Below are 23,687 nucleotides of genomic sequence, written 5' to 3'. Positions count from 1 at the left end.
TAATTGAATATTAAATTTCGATCTGGAAAGCCTAATTAGATTACATAATTATAATATAGTTGTAATCATAGAGAACATAGAGCGGAAACTAGAAAAAAACTCAAAAAAAAAAATTACTCAAAATAATCACACATACGAGTGTTGTTTTTGTTTTCACATAGTTTTTTTTTACAATACATTCTCACCACTTAGGTTTCTGACAACTGAGTTAGGTCTTTGACAGGAGAGTTTCCGCTCTATGTCTATTCTCCAACCAACTTTCCGAAGCCTCCAAATGACTTACATACATGATTCATTCATCAATATATCTTCCGTCTCGGTTGCTCTTTAAAATCGACAAAATCGGCCCATAAATGGCTGAGATATTAGGAAAAAACGATTTTTGGCCTATTTTTGATCTATATCTGGATAACTAAGTCAATAATATAGACAATGATATATAATTATATAAGGCTATAGTAAGTTGGACCTACAATGGGTCAAAATCGGGAAAAATATTTTTTAATCCCAATTTTTTTTCATCACAAACATTTTTTTTGTCATAAATTCTTTTTTGAACATTTTTTTTTAAAATTAAAAAAAAAAAAAAAAAATAAATTCGGTTATCGCAACCACAACTATTTTATATGTGTGACTAAAATGGAAAAAAGTGTATTAAAATTCAGAAATCAGAAAATTCCAATTAAATTGCGGAAATTTCTTATTGATTTTCAGAAATTGGGAATTTTTGAAATACAATTTGAAAATTTAGAAATATAAATGGAAAATTGTGAAATATAATTGGAAATTCCTCAAATATAATTGCACATTTCTGAAATATTAATCTGAAATATAATTGGAAATTTCTTAAATTCAATTGGAATTATCTGAAATATAATTAGAAATTTCTGAAATACAATTGGAATTGGTATAGTAGTTCGACTTAATACAAATTGAAATTTTTAAGTTCCTAGTTGCTTATCATTACAACATATAAGTATTTTCATATTAATAGAAAATAGTGCCATAATTGAAAAAGTTAGTTTTCGAAACGAATTTTTTCCAGACCCCTTAATTTTTTTAATAAAATTATAAACACTAGGTTCGCCTGGTGGCCGAAATTCGACCACTTTTAAAACGATTTTTACCACTTTTTATATTGTGCACATCTAGAGAAAAAACCTTTTAAACCATATATGTATGTTTCATCAATATTGGTGGACAATCATACTTAAAAATGTACCACAATAAAACGTGTGGCCTATTTATATATAAGATGATTATTGACCTATTATCTGAAATTTTTGTACTGTTTTTTGGATTAATTTAGTATTAAATAGATTTTGGAATTAATATAATAAACTGTTAGGTTATTCTCTTTTTTAAAGAATGCCTTCTTTGTGGGGCTGTATTTGTAGTATATATACATACATACATGTTTGGGGTTTGTTTTTTTTTTGTTTGTGTTATTTTTTTTCGTTTAGTGTGAGGGCGCTTTAGTCAATATACGGGTGCGGCGGTGGTTATATAGCGATGAAAATTTTTAATTTTAATATTTTCGTATAATATTCGTAAATTTTGTAAAACATAAGAAGCAATTGTGACATGTACAATGAAAAACTGATTATTCCAGTTCATACGAAATTATTGTCATAATATAGGAAATAGAATTTTACAACTTTTTTGTAAATGCGAATTGTTTAAACGTCCCTTAATTTTATTTATACAACCTTATGAAGAAATCATATTATTGCATGTATTTTTACTTAAATGTGGGGAGGGGAGCTATTTGCATTAATTTATATAAACTCACCACGGCACAGTGGTATGCAGGACAAATGTTAATTAACTACCTTATGATGAGACAAAAAATTATATCATGACGAATTTTGTATTTTGTTACTCGTTAAACAGAAAACTATTTATTATACATATTTGATTCTTAACATTTCTATAAAATTTCATAACAATTTAAAAAAAGCTCAAAGTAAGCTCTATTTACCACTGTGTTATTGGTAACTAATCATTCACAATAGTACTTTTCGTTTTCTGCTGTTTTGCTGTCTAGCTCATTCATACGAAATGTTGACATTTTATAAAGACAACAGACATTTGACAATTCACCACATTGTGTTTTTATTTTTCTTCGTGAGTGGTTCGCTTAAAAATAAACAACGTAGAACTTGTTTTATCATAATTATTTCTTCACAACTTGTGTTAATCTTTTTGTTTATTTTTTTTTTTAATACATATTTATATGTACTAATGTGAGAGTGTGTACATTAAATAAAAAAAAATACAAATACAAGAAAATAATAAAAATCAAAAAAATAAACAAAAGATAACAGTGTTATTTGCACACACACATATGCATACATATCAATAAACACGACAAACAAACATTCAGACATACATACGTGTATATAAAAGGCCAAAAGCACAAAAAAACAACAACAAAACAATGAACAAAGTCTTCTAAAGAGAGAGAAAGACATAATAAAGAGGCTCACAAAATTGACTGACAATAAAAAAATAATGAAAACAATAGAAGAAAAATAAAACAAAACGGAAGTAAAGTGTATTCTAAATAAAAAGTAATAATCTACAATACAACACAAACAAAACAAAAAATTCAATAAAATAAATTAAAAATTGTGTTTTAAATAATTTAAACAATGAGCAAAATCCAGAATAAAAGCTAAACAATAAAGTTTAATAATTATACTGAAAAAATAATATTTAAATGAAAACAAAAATATGTACAACAAAATTAAAATTTCATTATAATTTAGTTAAGTGTTAGTGAAAAATAAAATTAATCATCATAGTTGCACCTCTCCACTTCCGTTTTTAGGAAACCTTAAACAATAATTTCGTAAAAAACTAAATTTCATTCACAAAATAAATGAAAATAAAGTTATTTAAAATTTGCAAACATTAAATGGCAACAGGAAATCAAAACAACAACAACAATAAACAGCTATAAACCTACTATCTAAAACCCAACAACTGTAACAATAATACATACATTTGAAAAGAGAAATTATCATAAAGGTGGGAAATTTTCCTTCATATTTTTACAATATTTGGTTTATTTTCTTTTTTTTAATGTTTTTACTTGGGTTTCTTGGCATTTAATCAACTTTTGTTTGTTTGTTTTTTAATCTAAAACGTATTTACTTTCATATATAGAGTATTTTTTAACAAACATAAATGTATATTTACTTCTGGGTAGTTTTTTTTTTTGTAAAATGCACACATTTCATAATTGAGCTTAAAAAATCGTTTCAATTTTATTGCAACCCTAATTGTAATTAATGCTAAAAAACAGCTTTTGTTTCTTTTGCTGTTATAACTACATAATATATTTTTTTTTTTAAATTTTCAGTTTCAAATGAAAGTTAAAAATTATTTAGTTATTTCATATATAATTTCAGAGACGTGTTGATTTTATTGAATACATATTTTGTTAGACACATTATTATGTATTCTGTTCATTATAATAATGTAAAATATAACAATATGTAAAAATATGCAAATACTTTGTTAAAGAGAGTTTGTTATGCCATTTTAACTTTATTTCAAAATTAATTTGTTTTTTTTTTTTTTTTGGTATTTGAATACAAAATCAGTTTCTTAAAGTTATGGGTTTAAAGTACAATGTTTTATTATAAAATCTGTGATAGGGTTAAAATTATTTCTATATCTATTTTTAAACGTAATTAGGTGGTAAAAGCTGTTTTTTTTTAATAACTGGCAAAATTTCAAATGTTCCATTTCTCTTATATCGTTCGAAGATGTAAATTTGAAATAATTAATTAAATGGAAATTTATTATTAAACAACTTCAGATTTTAGTTAAGGTATTTACAGACATTGAAAACCTAAATATTTTTATACCCTTCACCTTCGTGGAAAGGCTATATATAAGTTTGTCATTCCGTTTGTAATTTCCACAATATAATTTTCCGACCCTATAACGTATATATATTCCGTCTGTCTGTTGAAATCAACTTTCCGAAGCCCCCAAATAACTTACATACATGATTCATACATCAATATCTCCGAAAATCTTCCGGCTCGGTTGCTATTTAAAATCGAGAAAATCGGTCCAAAAATGGCTGAGATATAAGGAAAAAACCAGGACAAGATCTATTTTTTATCTATTTTTGACCTATATCTGGACAATATGTATTTCTAACAATTTCTAACAAGTAAGAGAGCTATATTCGGCTGTGCCGAATCTTATATACCCTTCACCAAATTATATTTAAAAAAAAAAATTTTAAATATTTTTAGGTAAACAAAATTTAAATTTTTTTCCTGTTGTTTTTTCGAAATTGTTTATTTATTTTTTTTTAAATTTTTTTAAAAAAAGTAAAAAATTTAGGTTGTCTTGGTTTTTTCCTTATATCTCAGCCATTTGTGGACCGATTTTCTCGATTTTAAATAGGAACCGAGCCGGAAGAATTCGGAGATATAGATGTATGAATCGTGTATGTAAGTTATTTGGGGGCTTCGGAAAGTTGATGTCAAAACACAGACGGACAGACGGACATGGCTATATCGACTCCCCTATCTATAACGATCCAGAATATATAGACTTTGTGGGGTCGCAAATGAAAAATGTAGAAATTACAAACGGAATGACAAACATATACATATATACCCTTGCCACTCATTATGAAGAGTATAATGATAGATATTTCAAAGACCTTTGCAAGTTGGTCAAAATCGGAAAAAAATATTTTTTAACCCCAATTTTTTTTTCACCAAAATCAATTTTAAACAAACAATTCGAAAAATATGTTTCCCAAAAAATTAAAAAAACTACTTTGGAAACAAAAAATAATTTTTTTTACCTAAAAATATTTAAAATTTTTATTTTGAAGTATAATTTGGTGAAGGATATATAAGATTCGGCATAGCCGAATATAACTCTCTTACTTGTTTATTTTATCATGTTTTTTCCTCCTCCTATAATATTAGTAAAATGTAAGTTAGGGCACTTTGCTTTTCAAGTAACGAAATAAAGACAATTTAAGTTTGGAATGTGAAAAAAACATTTAATTGATATTTGAAGAAAACTCAAATTAATTTAAACTTGTATTTATGATTTTTCCTATGCATATTTTCCCTTTTATACTTATTAAACTTTCCCTGTTTTCAACTCTCAGACTAACTAAAGTTTTAGGCTCAAAAGTTATACTGATATTAATTCCAAATAATTGTGTATTTCTGGGTAAATTCATACGATACATACAACAAAATATGTGTAAGTAATGGAAATCCTTTGTTCCAAAAGAAACCATTACTTACATATCGCCCACTAAAATGCAAAATAACGTAACATCACTTTTTATAAGTTTAAAGGAGAAGCAAAAAACGATATAAAATGGAAACTATTAGAAATATAGAAACAAAATTTTTTAATCTGGATTATATATATTTCAAATTTTGAAGTATACTTTAGGCTGTGTCTTATGTTATTATGATTTGTTAATTGCTAAAGCCAAAATAAGGTAACATTAATATAAATTATATAAAAGCTGTTATAGGTTTTTTATATTTCAGATTTCTTCTTATTTAAACTAAAAAATATACTTCATTAAATTGAAAAATAATTAAAATACGTTATTTGGTTTAAGAAATTCATGCATTTGATGATACGTTATTTTGAATCAATTTCGAATTTTTTTATCATACGTTGTTTTACATTTTAGGTGACGATATATACTTTTTCTTTCTATTTATTGTGTATATTCTTACCCTTTTTTATGTTTTACATTTGGCTCTTTATTAACACTGAGACTATTTACAATTATATATTATGTATCTGTGTAAATTAGACTGCTGCAATATTGCAAGTAGAAAAAAATTACCCAGCCGTATCAGCTCTGTAATTTGGAAATATGTTTACAAGAAAGAATAATATTATTTTCAAGTTTTGTTATTCAATTGCCGCTATTCCCAAATATTTTGACTCTGTCAGAACTTATATATCATCAAAACATTGGAAAAAACAAAATTATAAGCCTAAATTCAAAATGCCGAGTTATTGAAACTGAGCCATAGTAAACAATTTTGTCTTAATAACAACAATTTTGGAAAATATTAAGGTTTTTCTGAAAAACGCCGAAAATTTGAAATTGAATTTTCAAAATCCTTTAAAGAAATTGAGATTTTATGCCATTTGTTTTTCAAGAAACTGAAAAAATAGTCAATTTGTCCCCTTATTAAAGCATTTCCAAATATTTGAAACCAATGCGACAATGATTTTTTTGCATAACTGTCACTGTTACTGTCAAAATTCATTATATTCTGGAGCAGTCTAATGTTTACACAGGCATACATACATATATATTTGTATGTATGTAAGTATTTACATAAATTTATGTATGTGTATAGATTTATCTACTTGGGTTTTCTTTTTTTTGTCAATCTCTTATTACAACATACAACAAACAAACAATAACGAATTGTGGCTCTTGGCACCATCAATTGAGTGCTGAAAGCTCCAAAAAAATAAAAACGTATTGAGTAAATTCAAAACAAAACAAAAAGCAGAAAAGAAAACTTAAACCAATTGCGTGCAAATAAAACAAAAATGAACTGTTTACAAAAAAAATAGCAATGACTGTTAGTATTTACACAGACATTCATGTACTCAAACATTTCTATGTATGTGTCTCTTATGTATTTCGCATTTACTTCTTTATATATGTATATGTAGATACTTAAAATTACCCACATTGAAATTATCAATAGCAACATTGTATTCTTTACTCGCCTCTTGACAGATCCTTAAAAATTGATTTCACTAACGTAAAAACTTTGGGACTCATTTTATAAAAATGTGTATTCAAGTTTCAAACCTTTTCCCAGTATTTTTCGTTTCCTTCTAAAAAAATGGCTCTTAATGTGAGAATTTAAGAGATCAATTTGAAAGGCCAACAACTAGCCCCCCTGGTCTAGACTAATGTCTATAATGTACTTCAGTCTGCGTTCCTAATTTGGAGTACATGTACATTTCAGAATGCTATTAAATATAAGAGTCTAACCCAATACGGGCTTCTTGGCATATTTTGGAACAGACGCAGATATTTGTATTCAATTTATTAATAAATCAGTTTTTTATTAATTTCGAACAGAAAAGTTTTCCTTAACTCTGAAATGTTGGTCGAATCTTATTTTCATTTAAAGTATTTTTCGAAATATTTGTTCATCTTTTGCTGTTATTTTTGGTGCACCCGGTTGGAAAAGCCTGACTGAAGTAGTAGACATATAATTTTTTAAGATGTACTTCATTGTTTAGGCTAATTTAGGTTTAATTGGCAACCATTTAAAGCGTTACTCACTTGGGTCCAAAACTTTGGAGCCGTTGAAAAACCTACTTCTTATAGCACCATTGGTCCCATGTTTCTTGGCCTTCATCACTCTCCAGCCAAACAGTGGATCTAATAAAGGTATGATCCACCCAAATCATCTTTAGAGACACAAGTCTTTGCAATAAGTATTTGTTGACCAAACAATGTACGTCTTCAAATGTCGAACAATGGCAAAGAAAATGCTTAGTCGTCTCTCCAATATTGTTGTCACCCTTTTCATTAAGTATTTGTTGACCACCTTTAATTACGGAGGTGAAATTTTTAGACATATTCACTGACACAGTCATAACAATTTTGATGTTTCAAAAAAGGCAAATCAGTTTCCTAATAAGTACAATGTCTTAAGTCTCCAAATGACCGACATTTACCGAAAAGAAGCTGAGTCATATCCTCTTCTTCCTTATCATTGCAAGTTCTGCTAAAGTTGCTGACAAATTTTTAGTCAAATTTAGTCTTCACCCATCTTTCCTTGGAATTGAGATAATATCGTTTAACCCTCGTGAGAGTTATAACAATATTGCAACTAATTTCATTAAAATCTGGGGTAGTGCCGGAATTCTCGAAAATGAAATCAAAGAATTTCTCACTTTCTCCTCCAGATTCTCCCGAGATTTTCGGTCAGTTTTCGATTTGATTAACTCATTAACTCATACAGGGAACTTATGTTTGCTTTGCTATAAGTAAATATGTGGTATCCTGGTCCGCATAACCCCTACTTTCAATTTGAATTACGCTACCATAGTCCAGTAATCTAAGCGAAAGTCTAAAAATTAAATTGGTCGAAATAAATACCTTTACAATAAATACATCCTTTAATGAGAACTTGATCCTGAGGATAATCCAAAGAAGTATGAATTATTTTGATTAGATTTTGTTGGTTGCTGTCAAATTATATTATGGTTCGTATAAAAAAGTCTGATGCGGCTTCAGAACTGTAGCAAGCATCATAGCGACAATCATAACCATAACAATTGCAGCCAAGAAACTTTCTAAAGTGTATAAAAAGTTAGCAAAAAATACCTCATCCCCTAAGAACATCATCCGCAAGGTATAACTGGATAAATCAATACTGAGCTGGCAAAAGAGATGGAAAAATTTTCCAAAAACGTAGGTGGACTTTTTAAACAGCAGCTTACATTGAAAAGTGGTAAAATCGTTCACATAAACTAATTCAAAGGCAAAATATGTTGGTTTTAGAAGGGCATGACAACTCATCTACAGCATTTCCAATTGGATTTCAGAAATTTCCAATTGTATTTCAGAATTTTCTAATTGAATTTCGGAAAATTCTAATAGCAGTACCAATGGAAATTTCTGAAATACAATTAGAAACTTTTTAAGTATAAATTAAAAATTCTGAAATACAATTAGAAAATTCTGAAATTCAAATGGAATTTTCTGAAATACAATTGGAAATGGTGAAGATTGCACTAATGGAAATGAATGCTTTTTACTAGAGATCGAGCGTTACTAGAACATCATTGATGAAATTTTGGGTACCCAAGATAAATCTAATGCTATAAATGCATTCATAACGGAGTAAATTAAGCACAAAGAGAACAGAGAGGATCCGTAAAAGCCATTCGGGGTAACAGTACTGAATTTTTAACCAGATCTGTAGGCACTTCAGTACAGACTGAAGGTATATTTAAAAGAATTTACACATTCACGGATGCTTCACAACTATATGTGTAAATATCATCCGCGCAATTCAAATCATTACCGCCACTGTTATTATAACCTGACACCCATCACAGTTTTAATACGTTTTGTTCATTGAAAACTTGTAGTTGTAGTTTTTTTTTTATATTACCAAGTCCAGCCTGATTATCTACGAATATGGTGATATCGCTTGAATATATCGACCCCAAGAATGTCAGCCTGGCTGAGCCTCCATTGCCTCCACTGTTATTGTGACCTGCTACCCAGCAGGTTCCAACTTAATCAGAATTTAATCCCTTGTTTGTCATTCTGTTTGTAATTTCCACAATATAATTTTTCGACCCTATAAAGTGTATATATTCTGGATCCTTATAGATAGCGGAGCCGATTAAGTCATGTCCGTCTGTCTGTGGAAATCAACTTTCCGTAGCCCCCAAATAACTTATTTAAATTCTCAATAAATTCTTCCGTCTCGGTTTCTATTTAAAGTCGAGAAAATCGGTCCACAAATGGCTGAGATATAAGGATAAAACTAGGACAACCTCTATTTTTGACCTATATCTGGATTATTAAGTCAGTAATATAGACAATATGGATATCTAATGATAGATATTTCAAAGACCTTTGCAACGACGTTTATAAGACCATAATAGTAAGTTGGACCTACAATGGGTCAAAATCGGAAAAAAAATTTAAGCCGAATTTTTTTTTTATACCATGTTTTTTTTGTTGCAATATTAAAAACAAAATTGAAAAATAAAAAAAAAATTTTAAAATTTAAAAAACAATTCAAATTTTTTTTTCCAAAAAATTATAAAAAACAACTTTGGTGAAAAAAAAATTTATTTTGAAGTATAATTTGATGAAGGGTATATAAGATTTCGGCACAGCCGAATATATTTAGCTCTCTTACTTGCTATTAAGTATTTGTTTATTATTTCATGTGTAATCATACTGTTCAACGATTTAATTTAATTTATTTAATCTTATTAGGTGATATTATCATAATATGGTTGTGCAAAATCATATTATGGTTGATTCAACCATATTATGGTTGATTCAACCATATCATGGTTGATTACAATCATATTATGATTGATCTCAACCATATTATGGTTGATACCAACTATATTATGGTTGTATTTAAATAACCGTATTATGGAGTATTTGTGATCATGTAATAATTTTAAATATAACAATATTTTTATAATAGTTATTCTTATTTAATTGTGTTTAGTATTTTCAGAAACACACCATTTAAAATGAACATAGCATAGTGGCGGCAAACATGTCGTAACCATGTGTTTTCTCTGCGTGTTGACAGTAAGAAATCAAAACATTTAAAATTTAAAGAATTTAGCGTTAAACTGTTGTTAATGAATTATACATTTTTATATGGGAATTTACTCTTATAAATATCTGGCTTTTTGTTTCGCATTTTATGGTTAAGAACACTTAAAGAAATTTGGGAAATTAGGGAATACACAAGCAATATTTAACATTTGAAAAACATTTTTTTTAATTTAATCCAAAATTCCAATTACAATAAAATATTTGTGAAATATTGCGTTTGGTCATCAATACTTATTCATATTTCGTTATTTTATATTTTGCGTGTAAACGGGTAAATTTAAAGGCGGACAGACTAAAGCGACAGTTATGAATCGGTGGCAAAGTAATGGCAGGAAGTACAAAGTGTAGGCAGGAGTACGGGTGTGCGGATGCATTTGTATGCCGAGTAAATGTATGGGGACACGCAGTATTTATACTCGTACTTTGGTAGACATAGTAAATAGAGTGAGTTATTTGTAGACCCAGTAATCGTTCGTTGTCCTTCCAATCAATGTTAACAGTGTATATACATTTGTATATGGATGGATGTATGTATATAAAGATGTGTACCTCCGCCTGGCAGCTGGTGTTTTTGTTTTGTTGTTTTTAATTTATTTTGCATATGGGCCCATACATAGTTACATATATTTTCATACAAACATACGATTACTTTGTTGTTTATTTCCATTTTGTTTGTTTTCAGTTTTGAACGCTGTACACTGGGAGGTTTTAATACTGGAGGTCTTTTCTTTTTTTTTTTTGCTTGGTTTTATTCCTACTCTTATCCATAAACTCCTTTGTAGTTCTTTTTTTTTGGTTAAATATATTGTAATACTGGGTGATTGTGTTAAGTTTACTCTGTCGTAGGATTTCTGTTTGAAATATAAACTTAGATTTGACTAAAAGTTAGGCATATTCAACTGCTAGACTTAAATGTAAACATAGCGTTAGATACAATGCAAACGTTCAGAAAATATTAATAAAAACAAGTAAGAGTGCTATATTCGGTTGTGCCGAATCTTATATACCCTTCACCAAATTATACTTCAAAATTTTAAATATTTTTAAGTAAACAAAATTTAATTTTTTTTAAGTTGTTTTTTTATTTTTTTGAAAAAAATTTTTTTCCATTGTTATTTAAATTTTTTTTTTAAATTTTAAAAAAATTTTTTTTTGTTTTTAAAATTTTTTTTTTTTGAAAAAAAAAATTTGGGTTAAAATTTTTTTATATATCCACATTGTCTATATTAATGTCTTAGTAATCCAGATATAGGTCAAATCTCAGCCATTTGTGGACCGATTTTGCTGATTTTATATAGCAAAATTCTCGAAAGCATGTCTGACAGAATTATTGAAGATTTGGATCCCCAAGATATCTGGGGTCTTCAGAAAATTGATTTCAACAGACAGACATGGCTTAATCGACTCCGCTATATATAAGGATCCATAATATATATACTTTATAGGGTCGGAAATGAAAAATGTAGAAATTACAAACGGAATGACAAACTTATATATACCCTTCTCACGAAGGTGAAGGGTATAAAAATATATAGAATTCTACAAATATTTGGCTAAACTTTTATTATAAACGTTTATTTCAATTTATTAAAGAAAAAGTTAGCCTGCTGGCATTTTATCTGGCTTTAATTAGTGCCTTAAAAATTTATATAATTTTTCTTTTCAAAAATTTGTTTTGGCTGGTTAAAATTTTAACTTGGATTAAGTCCAACAGTTAGTGGGGACAGTCAACGAAAGGTTAGTCAATTTATTTGCCAAATAGCGCACTAATCCATTTTTTCTTCTTTCAAAATAATAAAACTATTTGAAAGTAACTGCCAAAAATATGCATCCTTAAACAGTGCCAGAAAATATTTATGTATTTAAATTTTAGTTAAACAAATAATCATACATTTTTTTTTATAAATTCCGATTAGTTTGGATGTTAGTTTTCCATTATTTTTATTAGTGTATTTTTCTTCTGTTTACACTAGAAAATTAAATTTGTGTAGGTTTCACAAAAACAAATATTTAGCATTTATGTGCCAAGTAAATGTTTTTCTTAATATTAATTTATTTTTTATGTAATTTCAAAAATTATTATACATATAAAAGCAGCTAACGAAAACTGATATTTTATTTCAAATATCCCCTAATATTAACTTGTATTTAACACTTTTTTTCGTTAATATACATGAAATCTACTGAAAATTTTACTGACATCTAGGTCAACATTTTTAAAATATTGGATTTTTCTTTAAAATACAGCGAAATTATATGTAGTTAATGGTGAATGAAACTTCTGAAAAGAAATGAAATTGGAAGTGCAGAAAATGGATCGTTAGACAGTGTATTTTAAGAGCTTTCAAAAATGTGGCTTATTTTGAGCTCAAGTACTTTACAGAGTTAATTTTGACTAAAATTTAATCTTCAGATTTTATGAAATATTTCTTTAAAATCCGGAAATAAATAGCTAATAATTTCATAGCTTTATGTGAAAAATTCAAAATTTTGAAAGATTTTGACCTTTGATCCCGGTATTGAAAAGGGTTAATTTTGCCAGGTCTGAATAAACACTTCAGCAATATGTTTCAGCAATAATATTTTGAATTTGTTTTATAAAACAAGTAAGAGAGCTATGTATATTGCTGAAACATATTTACCCTTCACCAAATTATACTTTAAAATAAAAATTTTAAATATTTTTAGGTAAACAAAATTTAAAAAAAATATATTTATTCGAAATTTTTTTTTATATTTATTAATGAAACAAAATTTAATGGCAAAACATTTTTTTTTTAAACTTATTAGTGAAAAAATTTTATGAAAAAAAATTTTATGAAAAAAAATTTTTTGATAAAAAAATTCTTAAAAAATATTTTCCCGATTTTGACCCATTGTAGGTCTATATACGCCGTTGCAAAAGTCTTTGATATCCATATTGTCTATATTAATCTATATTAATGACTTTGTAATCCAGATATAGATAAAAAATATGTAGAAGATCGAGGTTGTTCTGATTTTTTTACTTATATCTCAGACATTTGTGGGCCGATCTACAGATATATCATGTATGTAAGTTATTTTGGGGCTACGATAAGTTGATTTCGACTCCGCTCCAGAATATATATATATATACTTTGTAGGGTGGCAAATGAAAAATGTAGAAACTACAAACGGAATGATTAATTTATATATATCCTTGTCACTGGTGTCATGGTGAATATTATACAAATTTTCCCTTAATCTAGTAAGACAAAAATTCACATCGTAGTTCTTGTATTACAGAATATTCCCAAAACTACTAAATTTGACTCTGGCATTCTTTATGTAAGAACTAATAATCATTTGGGGTATTCAAACGAATAATCATTTGTCATAATGCTTTGAAAATGTCAAACTATCTACTATAAGAAGTTTAATCTACTGCTGAATAGATAATTAGGGTATTCACACAGGGTATTCACATTAGTCATATTGTCAAAATGTAATAATATATTATAATAGTTGTTGTTGTGTTTTTTTTTTTAAGGTATTGTTTTATGACAAAACAATAAACATAAAGCTAATTCTCAAGGTGTCCTAATTTCAGAAGTACTAAAATAATAACATGAACAAATACGACTGTTATGAACAACCCCTCATAACTAAGTGTGCTATTTCAAATCTAAATCAGCTGATATAAAAGACCGATACAAAATAAAACAATTACAATTAAGGTTAAACAAATTACGTGTAAATATTTCTAATAAGAAATTCTGAGAAAATTAGATACTATTGTTGTAATTGTGCTTTCAAAAATAAGGTGAATGGTGAAAGTGAGAACAGGAATAACCCTGAATAATTATTTTCTATAGCGTCCATTAAATATTATTCTGCAACCACTTTTACGAAAACAAATAAATGAATGTTGTTCAAAAAATAATTGTAAACAAAAACAGCTGATTATCAGAGACCTGTGTCGAATACTTTTATCGGCGGCGGAGGCTTGTGAAAAATGGTATGGCGGTTTTGCTTAATTTTTCGAGACTAGAACTTTTTGGTGTCGGCTCCCGAATATTATCAGCGGCTCGACGTATGCGACTAGTAGGGGTTCGACGCAGGTCTCTGCTGGTTGGATACGACAGCACCATAAACATAGCTTACAGAGTAGTAATAGTTTAGGACATTTTTTGCTTGAATAGCAACAATAACAATTTTAAACCATTGTGAAATATTAGAACATTATGACAATATGACATGATAAGAGACCTTGTGAATTGACCAATAGTTCAAATAGTCTTATTAGTTTAGAACTTTTTAGTTTGAAACACAACAAAAATTTGTTTAAACTATCATAATATTTTAGGACATTATGACAATTTGAATAACCCAAATATATTTTGTCATAAAATAACACTTGTTTGCACCACAACAGCAAGTTGTTTAAACTATCATTATATATTAGGACATTATGACAATATGACTTAATAGCAGACCGTTTGAATCTCCCAATTATTTTTGACCGATTTCAGTATAATATTTGAAATTTATGAAATATTTGTTTAAAGTTTCATCAGAATCCGGTGTATTCTAGAAAAATGGTATTGAAATTTTCAGGAATAGCCCAGAATATTTCACAATATATTTATATACAACATTTTATGTTGTTGGATTTTGTTGACATTTTTAGTATATGTTATTTGTTTTATTTAGGCCACAATATTCTGAAATTGTTTTATAAAGTTTGAAAGTAAATATGTTAGTCAATATATATTTTGATTTCTTTCAATAACATGAATGTTTTGAAATCTTATCGGTTATTAAAGTTGCACTCTTTATATAACTATGTTGGTATTTCATTATTTTCAATTTCTGATAATGTCGAGTATTGATTTATAGCTTTGAAATGTCACTGACATTTTTGTCTTTCGAACTTTACAATCATATCATATCTTGTAAATGTGTGTTTTATTGTTTATTTTAGATAAATTATTATGATTACATTGAAATTACCTAAATATATAAAAAGTTTTTTTTTTTTTTTTTGGAAATATTTGTAAATTTATACAATAAATAAGTTGCTATATACAATAATATATGTATTTAGATGATTAAATATATAATCTAGAGGAATTACTAGTGTTTATCAGTGTGTGGTAATATTGACTCTTTATATTCAGTTTAAATAAATATATTTACAATTATTGTTATCACAATCATGTGTAAATAACACAGACAACACGTAATTCATTTATAGCTTTAAAAAAAATGCTAGATAAAAAGCAACATTTTCCAAAATAGTTATGATAGTTTTTCGATAAAAATATTTTACAGTGACTGCTTAATATAGATATATAAATTAAGAAACGTATAAAACAAAAATCTCTAAACAAATATATTTAGATATTTTGATGTATATATTCTATAGTAGGAACCATTAGAAATTTATTACTTTATAATTAGTTTGAAATATGTATTTGTGTTTCTAATTAAGCAGTTTTTAATGGCTTTTAAGTGTAAAAAGTCAACAGGTGATTTTTGTTGGCTCATTTTGATTTAATGTTTTCAGCGCTTGTGTCAAAATTAAAAATAGGTATTTTCAATTTAGTTGTGACTTTCGCAAAATCAAAAAATTTCTTAATTGCTTTTTAAAAGTTTTTCTTGTTTTCTTTTGATAAATCGTGTTATTTCTGTAGAAAACATCGGGTCCTGAAACGTGTCGTTGTCTACACGTGTACAATTTTTTGGTTTCTTTAATTGTTATACCTAAATATTTTCATTTCATGTATGATGATGATAGATATTTTGGTTGGTTGGCTGGTATTTATTTATTTAAAATGCGTGTGGTTCTGCTTTGTTAGTGTGATATGTTGGTCACGCTATGCTGGTGATTGACTATTTAATGTAAAACTTGGTTATAAAATTATTACCAAGATGTTACCATAGCAATCGTAACAAATAACAAAAACAAAACAAAGTATTTTGTACACTCACAGAAAAAACAAATAAATTTCTCTTTTAATACGTATGTGAATCCTTAAAAATAGCTAAAAATGAATGTAACTTTGCAATAACGTTGCAATGGGAAACCTTTGCCATTGCAAATTCGTTACAAAACTGCTGTAATGAAAAAAGTTGGCAAAAAATGTGGCATTTACTTTTTTGATAATATTTATAGTATATATGTATGTATAGAGGTTTATGTATACATAATAGTGCAGTTCAGTGGTCTTGTAAAATTACAAATGCAAAAATTTGTATTGCATTCCAGCAACAAAACACACAGGATTGTAATTGTCACGCCATGGCGTTTTTGCAACTATTAAAATGGGTTTAGCTTGTTTGCAATGTGCATTGCATTGGCATCACTATCTCTCTCTCTTTCAATATGGCGGAATGAAAATAATAGAGAAAGTGAACGAGAAGAAGAATATAAACAAAGATGTTAAGATGTTGCCATATTTTAGTGGTTTTTTTGCATACTCTTCTTTCTTTTCCAATATGGCGGAATGAAATTAATAGAGAAAGTGAACGAGAAGAAAAAAATAAACAAAGACTTTATGATGTTGCCATATTTTTGTTTTCTTTTTTACATAACAAACTATGTTTTGAAGATAACAAAGGAAAATACTTTCACAATCATGGACAAAAAATTGAATTTTTAAACTTTTGCAATCTATAATGCATCGTTTGTCGAATTCCACAAATGTTAAATAAAAAAATTAGCTCCAAACTGTATATACTAAACTGTACCAACATTTAATGGAGGAAAAAAAGGTCTTAGCATTGATTCATTCACGGATAAGTTAAAATTTAAAATTTTTGAATATTTGGTATTTTTCTGAAAATATATATTTTTTTTAAAGAAACTGGAAAAATTATTTCCTTAAATTAACCATGTAAACAAATTTATACAAATGTAAAAATAAGCAAATAATAACCAATATAAGAGAATTCCATTACTATTGAACGTGGAATTAATTCCGTATTTTGATTATTTAGGAAAACAAGAGAATTATCTGAATTGAAACCATTCCGAAAAAATGTGGGAAATATTTAACATATTTATATTACTGTAAATTAGGCTAAAGTTGACCCTAAGACATTTTTTTTTTATTTAGAAAATTATATCTTATTTTCTTTATAATTTCTATGAATATAAATTTAATAAAAAACTTAATACATATATATATATAAAAATAATATCTTAAAAATAAGTTTTTCTTGTTTTTTTTTTAAACAACAACTGGAAGTCATAAATTCCTATGTTAAATTCAAATTATATATATCAAGCATTGCCAAAAAAAATGTACATAAATACATATATGTTTGTTTAAACTATTAAATTTTGTCACAGTTTTAATATTTTTATATAAATCTGTATGCTTTAATATACATATGTATGTAGCTATAAGATAAAATGTAATAATGTAAATTACTTTATCATTGCTAAATAGTAAAAGCACAAATGGGTGGGTGTTCCATCAATGTAAAATATTTGGCTCAGAATCTGCTATAAATGTATGTGAAGAGAAAACATACTATAGTTTTCCAATATCTACTAAATAATATATCATTGACGTGGCTTTATTTTTTCTAAGTGTAACGGCCCCAACTTACGTTACTTTAACTAAATATACATACTTATGTGAAATATTATACATACATATGTGTATATGCATACTATAACTTGTTTGTATCCTTTTTCATATTTTTCTTTGTTCTATATAAGGCCTTATAATACTTGTATATAGCTTGCATGTGTGGATATACACACATGTATAATAACAACAGGGGTCCTTCTTCAATAGTAATTTAGTACCTTAGACTTTTATCATTTAGTTTGTATGTAAAACTATATACCAGAACACAAATAAAAAAACACGAAAACAGATGTTTAGCTGTATCATCTTACTCCCTAGTTGAGTCCTTTACAGTTATGTAGCAGATGCTTAAATTACCATATTATCGTAAAACTTAAAGACACCAAGTGGTAATGTCCTTTTTGCTCATGAATTTCAAAAAAAATGTTAATTGTAATAATATTATTTGCGGATTTTAAACGTAAAATTAGTGCAATAACAAAATTTCAAAATTACGTTATAAAGTCCTGAAATCACTTGAAATAGAAATAGGAAAAACAAGTACATTGTGAATATATTCTAATCTATAAGTGCACAAATATTAAACTAGGTCTCTTTAATAATTCGTATGTTGATCAAAATTTAAAAAAACAAAAAGAATTAAATCAATTTCATTCCTATTTTAGCATTTAACTTTAATGTAAATTCAATATATTTGGGGAAAGAAGTATTCGATTGGAATAATTTGGACAGATTTAATACAATAATTTCAGAATATTGCTAAACCTGACTATAACTTAAGATACAAAAAAACTCTTCATTTTAAACATGTTTTTGTTTTTAGCTGGAAACATAATTAGGTTGGTCTTGATCATATTATAGTTGGGCTACAATATTAATATGATCGTAAAACCATAATATGATTATACATGATCATATTATGATTAACAATAAACAAATTATATAACAAAGGATTAAATTATGGTTAAATGGGAACATATAATGATATTTAATAATGCTTAGCTTAGTGGACAAATGTGCCAAGTCCACTTTTTATGATAATCGGTTATAAATTTCTACTCAAAAAAGTTATTAAAAAAACAAGTTGTTATAAAACTTTAGTGACAATAGAGACCGTAAATCAAATTACAGTGTTAAAATAATAAAAATTAAGAAAAAAAAAGTTATATAGAAAATATGATGAGTCCAGTATAAAAAAATGTCACCACAACCATGTGTACTTTATCCATTGATCTGAACTAACCGGTGATCGCTTCTTAAAATTGAAGCTGTATATTATCAGCAAATGCATAGAATTCAAATGATTCCAAGACAGTAATAGAGGATAATTTGTTCATGTGAACCAGCACTAAAATAGACAAATAGAAATAAATTTGTAGTCATTAGAAACAATTTTTAAAATTATATCAGGCCGATCCAATATGGCGGTTCTAAAATAGCCAAATAAGAGATATTCCGTTTAATAAAATAATATAAAGTTAATCTGTGGATAGATATTTATTAATATCCAGAGGATGTTTTAAAGGGCACTAATTACAAATCAGATATACTTTTTCAAAAACTAAAAAATGCAAATCCAATATGTCGGATAAAATTTTAAATTAATGGCCCATAATCATAGTCAGAAATAAAGTATATTTTAAGAGAAATAAAGTCGTCTTTACTGAAGAGTGGACTTTAGGTCTACCATAGACAAGATAAAATATACTTTTGACGTTAAAGTCGACTGTAAATATAAAACTAGGTGAAGCTGTTTTTAACTAATTTAACAACAGCATCAGATGTTCTTCACCAAGTAAAAAAGTTCGACAAAAAGTCAAAAATGTTTATGTTACAAGATATTGGCAGAGATTTTGCAATTATTGAACAGTTATCAATAAAATTAGATCCAAAATATCCTAATTATGATATTAATCTTATTTTTTCCATTTTTCCACCACAATTTACTTTTTTTCTTTAGATTTCGCTGTTACTTTTATTGTTTACCTTTTTTGTTTTTTTTTTTTAATTTTCTATGTCAGCTGTTCAGCGGTGCCACTTGTCTATATTTTTTTGTATATTGTATGAAAACATTTTCTACATTTGAGGTGGCACCCAGTTAAAGTCGGTGCAATTTAAAACACACTTTAATTTTGACTATAGTTGCAAAATAATTAAAAGCAGGTTTTTATTTTAAAGTTGTTTCTAAGAAGAACCGACTTTATTGTATGACTATGATTATGGGTCAATGTTTCTATTTTCCTATTAATAACCACCTCAGCTGGATTTATAGGAGCTGATAACCAATATGAAAACAAAATTTTCATATTTAAAAATCTATTCAATATGTCTTATAATTTTGATAACAACATTTTGATACTCCATTTAGAATTGCCAACATTTTATGTTACAATAATACACAAATCAACCACAATTAAATTATTTAAATAGTAAAATTTTGTAAATCACAATATTTACTTTAAATTTGACGAAGTATACAAAATCAACACTTAACGATTTTCTTTATTTTCCCTGCAATTCCTATATTTCCTCAATATATATTAATGCAGAATGCTGTGTGTTGGATTATACTTCCACTTGACATTCAGTTGTGAAGAGGCGTAAATACTTATTTTCCGCTAGATGCAAACCTACCTTCCATCTATTAACTTCGCTGTCCTACTCCTACTTCTTATTGTTAAAAAGCCATCGTCAAAATAGTTTAATTAAAACCTTGGAAATTCCTAATCCTTTTGTTTTATTTCATTCCTTTACTTTCCATATTTATTTGTTAAATTATTCTGAGTAATAAAATCTGGCTCAGAGAGTTTGAACATCTCTTTCTATTTATCCAGCCTTTTGCCACTTCACACGGCTTACAGCTAAACATTTGGTCCTTCCTTTTTAATAACATGAAGATTTTCTAATCGTTTTTGGCTTTTTGATATAATTTTGGAACAAATCAATTAAATTATTCCCACATATTTACAGCAAATGCTTGTCCCATGTATTTATTATGTTGCTGGGGTTTATGAAATTCCATTTAATTTGGATTTTTATCAAAATGATGTGGTCAATTTATTTCCAAAATTTATCTTTCAAACACAATCCATTGTTATAAGAAATATTTATTTAATACTCTTATTTGTTGACCTTCATTACATGTGCACATTCGTATACATAATGTACATAATTTAACAAAGATATTATTATTATTTTTATTTGAAATTAAAATTGATCAAGTGTAGATTCATGTCTGAATGGCTTCATATTATGACTTTATATTAAATCTATTTTTGCAAAGAAAAAAAAAATCTGTTTGTTAGTTTTTGTAATTAAAGCCAAAGTAATTTATAAAGTAATTAAGTATTACGAGAGTATTTGTCAGTGCATATACGAGTATGAAAATAAATATTTTTTGTTTTGCAATTTAACGTTTATTTTAACGTGTTTTTGTTTGCTTTTGCGATTATTTTATTATTATTTTTTTGTATTCTAAATATATTTGTATGATGACATTGTTTTCTATTTATATTCTGTTAAATTAACAGATTTTAAGCAACGGGTTTGTGTCATCGTTTTTATAATCAACATTATCATCATAATGTTGATTATAAAATATAATCCTCACTCAGTTAAATGTTAACCAGATTTTAAATGTTTTAGAAATTAAAAAAATAAAAAATAAAATATTAATGTTCAAACAAGACTTTATAAATTAAGTTTAATAATAAATGATGAGAATAGTGAGGTTGTTGCTGCAAATATTGATCAAATGAATTCAAAAAATAGTGACATAAGTAGTTAAGTACCTGGTGGCGACCATGAATTGGCATTAAGTTTAAAAAAATCATTTGATTTGTATTAAGAGGGATTTTTTAATAATTACTGTTATACATATGTAGTTCATTACAAATGCAGAAAATATTGAGTTTGAGTTGTTACTTTTTGAACAAGGTGTTGATTTTAGCAGTTACTTTTATTTATTTTATTAGCGTCTATTTCTTATAGTGTAGATAGTTCAGTCAGTGTTGGTTTCCATCCACAAAAAAAGTTTCACTTTCATTTCATTTCAATATGATTTTGTTTACAGCCATGTTAACAAAATTATATTTTTAAAACTACTTAAAATGCTATTAGCCAAACAGCAAAGAAAAACCTCACTAAAATACCCAAAATCAAGTTAATATTTACAATAACAAAAAAGCCAAAAAGTTAAAACAAAAAGAAAAAAAGTTCAAAATTCAAGTTATTCTTGAAGTGTTTACTTACACCCCATAAAACGTAAAAAAAACAGATGAAGACAAAAAAACAAACTTTCGCTTGTTAACTGAAAAAAGTACAATATTTCATTTTGGTAGGTTGCAAACAGATTCTTTCTTTTGAACTTCTTCAAATTGAAATGTTATCATGGCCTACTCTCAAACATTCTTGTTTTGGACCAACATTATAATTATCTTGACCTTAAATTATTGGAAATGTTTAACGGTTGCCTAGTTTTTGGCTCTATTTAATTTTCATTAAAAATGTTGCAGTTAGACTTGTTTATTAATTAATAATTTAAACACGTTTTATGTTAAATTAAGTGCTTACATGAATTGAAAATTATATAATCAACATACATACATACTAATTTAACACTACTCTCTTTATTTCCCACAATATGTCTGCCATACAAATTCATCAGTACTACTCTCTCTTTATTTCCCACAATATGTCAGCCACGTCTTCTCTCTTGTGAAGAAAATACTTAATAAACAAGTCATTGATTGGCATCCATTTTTCACTAAACATAAACAAAATGTTGCCACAGTTAGCGATTGTGGCCACATATTCGGTTGTCACATCGAATCAGTACTTTATTATACAAGGATGGGTCAAAAAGCTCGTGCCGTTTTGCATGAAACACAGGTTTTTGGATAAAACAATTATTTTATTTGTCAACATGGTCTTCTTTAAACTCTATGCACTTTGTCCAACGTTTCTTCAATTTGTTGTATCCCTGACAAAAAAATAAGTTTTTGTGAGATGATTTCATCGTTGGAGTCAAATCTCTTTCAGCCGAGATATTTCTTCAGGTCTGGAAACAAGAAATAGTCTCTCGGGGCTAAATCCGGAGAATAAGGCGGATGAGGGAACATTTCGTAGCCTAATTCAGGGATTTTTGCAATGGAAACTGCACATGTGTGAACGCGGCAGTTATATTGCGGAAAGCTTTCTCATACCCAAGTGATCATTCCAAATGGAAACCACTGAGCCATATCAGATACCTATGGCTTCCACAATCTCTCGCTTATTCAATCTTCGATCGACCAACACCATATCGTGATTTTATTCAATTGTTTCGGTTGTTTGTAGAGACCTCAACTGGGCGCCCAGAAGGTTCGGCATCTTCCGTGCTTGTACGGCCACAATGAAATTCAGTAAACCACTTTTTTACCATTAAAATTTATGGTGCAGAATTCCCATAGTATTTATTAAGCTGGGCCTTGGTTTTAGGGATGGTTTTTTCCGCAAAAAATAATGCTTGAGCAGACGTAATTCACTTTTTCCAATTTCTTCTCAAGTCACGGGGTAGTCTGCCATCAATGGCTAAATCACACAGCTTGTTCAAATTCTGACAGGAGTAAACTGACAGATGCCTGTTGACAGGAGCAGTATTGCCCTTTCAGTTAAGAGCCGGGAAAATCAAAAAGATTGATTATGAAATTATGATTAATAGCTTGATAATTACGTTATTAATTAATCTGTGATTTTTAGAA

The 23,687-nt window shown here is 27.5% G+C and overlaps 1 protein-coding gene across 3 annotated transcripts in view; it reads left to right on the top strand.

Annotated features, from left to right (window-relative positions):
* The first annotated feature begins 2,733 nt into the window (after positions 1-2,733).
* The window catches only part of mura (murashka), a 62,203-nt gene continuing 41,249 nt past the window's right edge, over positions 2,734-23,687 (top strand). For 2 of the 3 annotated variants that reach the window (XM_065498778.1, XM_065498777.1), the window contains exon 1: positions 2,735-3,033. The gene's annotated coding sequence lies outside the window, so the exon portion shown is untranslated. Of the gene's footprint in view, positions 3,034-23,687 lie in introns of all 3 variants that reach the window. The other variant, XM_065498779.1, reaches the window with a different exon arrangement.

The sequence above is a fragment of the Calliphora vicina genome, chromosome 1 (assembly GCF_958450345.1).
Source record: "Calliphora vicina chromosome 1, idCalVici1.1, whole genome shotgun sequence".
Taxonomy (NCBI): Eukaryota; Metazoa; Arthropoda; class Insecta; order Diptera; family Calliphoridae; genus Calliphora; species Calliphora vicina.
The sequence above is the reverse complement of the archived record's forward strand: the minus strand, read 5'-3'. Positions and strand labels throughout refer to the sequence as shown.